Source organism: Phalaenopsis equestris, unplaced genomic scaffold (genome assembly GCF_001263595.1).
Source record: "Phalaenopsis equestris unplaced genomic scaffold, ASM126359v1 Scaffold224087, whole genome shotgun sequence".
Lineage (NCBI taxonomy): Eukaryota > Viridiplantae > Streptophyta > Magnoliopsida > Asparagales > Orchidaceae > Phalaenopsis > Phalaenopsis equestris.
The window spans coordinates 2,282-4,333 of NW_018242179.1; positions in this window are offsets into that span (position 1 = coordinate 2,282).

The window sequence follows — 2,052 nt, forward strand, 5'->3', positions numbered from 1 at the left end:
GAATTATTTATAAGAATATTTTGACCACGACAAGGAGTGAATCAGGTGGAGGTTTGGAACATCCTTGCCTCATTTATGCACTTTGCCAACTTTCTGGAGTTGAAGCTGAAAATGATGAAGAATGAGTTTACCCTATGAAACCCATTAGTGAAGCTAATTTAAAAACGTATGAATCCCACGAAGCATGGAGATCTGGGAGTAGGAGTAAAGAACCTTCTACTAGTAGAGATATCCCCTCTACTAGTTATGAGCTTCCTTCCTCTATTTCCTCTACCCTTTACAATTTAATGAATGAGTTAACCTTGCAGCGGAAAAGTATAGAGAAAATAAATGAAAGAATTGGGAGATTAGAACGTAGACATGATCATGATAGTTCGTATCTACAGAGGCATTCTGACTTCGAGATAGCTTACTACGAAGCTCGGGCCTGACACTATAGAGGTGAGTCTGATGTTACTTTTCCTAAATGCCCCTGTTTTACTCAGTATCAGCCCAATCTACCTGTTGACCAGGGAGACGAGGATATAGTATGAAATTTTGATATATGATAGTGATTAATATACTGTTGTTTTGTGCTTTTGTAATAGAGATAGATGTTCATTTGTTTGTACTTTCATTTTATTGTCTATTTTATTTTATGTTTGCATAAATGTTTAGTGTTGTAGTTTAAAAATTAAATTTGTAGTTGTAATAGACTTTAATTAATAAGTACTTTATAAAATTGTAATGTGATGTGATTTATTTTTTTTTGCATTGTGATGTATTTGTAGTTGTTTTTATTTAGTATTCTGATGTGTTAGTGAAATATTGTGTTTGTATAATGTTTAGTTTTGTACTTATTTCCAAATTTCAATGCCCAGCAACTTCTCTAATAATTTATATGTATAGAAAGCTGAAAGCTCCTAAGACCAATTGAAGTAAAATTTTGAGAAGGAACTGTAAAAATTTCAAAATGATGAAAATGCCTAAAGTACTGAGGTATGATTTATATTTAGAATTTTTCTTTCCACCTGTATCATTCCATATTGAAAAATTTAGGTTTGGGGGAGGGAAGAAAAAGATTAACTATTATATGTTCTCAATTTAAATATTTTCAAAAAATTATTAATATAATTTTTTGTAGTGAATTTAATTTAGATAAGTATATTTTGTAAATATTTAAATAATATGGTAGATTTAATGGAATATTTTTGTAAGGAAAAGTAATTTTGTAAATTAAGATATTTAGTATAAGAGAATATGACTATAGTTAACTATTTAAAGTAAAGAAAACTATATTTTGAAATATTAAGAATCTTAGAAATTCATTTGAGAAGAAAAGATTGGGGCTCAATGATATAAAAGCTATGAAATACTTAGAAGGCAAAGGAATGCTTTGAGTTTCAAATTTAAGGAAAGAAAAGTGAAGTTCAAAATTATTAAAGGCTATCCAGATATAGTAATCTTCACTTGAAAAAGAAAAAGAAAGGATTGACAACAATCCCTGAAAGAAGAGAAAAATATATAGGATTGAAAGCAAACCAAATGAAAAAGAAAAAAATATATAAGTGAGGAAAAGCTTGAGGAGATGTCTAATCAATAATTGGCTTCACTTTGACCTACCTAAAGGGAAAACCTAAATACATTCCTGAACTTATGTTTATGGAATAGTATCTTTACTAGTAGTGTTCTCATGAAGTTCCTATCATTTGAATATTCTAAGTGACTTGATATTACAACATATAGTCATTCTTGAAATAAATAGAAAACTAGAACTCTTAAACTTGATGACTAGATAGTCTTGTACCTACAGAGTTAATTAATTACTTGAAATTTTTTTGAAATTCTTATTATGGTATTTACTTAAATCAAACTTATAGTATTTCTGAATTAAAGTTTTCCCATAGTAGATCATGACTTCTATGTAGTACTAAAATTACTTGAGGACAAGTAATAGTTAAGTTTGGCAGATTTTGACCAAAGAAAAATATGTTGAGATTTTCATACCTATTTTACATTGATTTTGATGATAATGCACTTTAAAGAAAGGTAATGCACTTTAAAGAAAGGTAT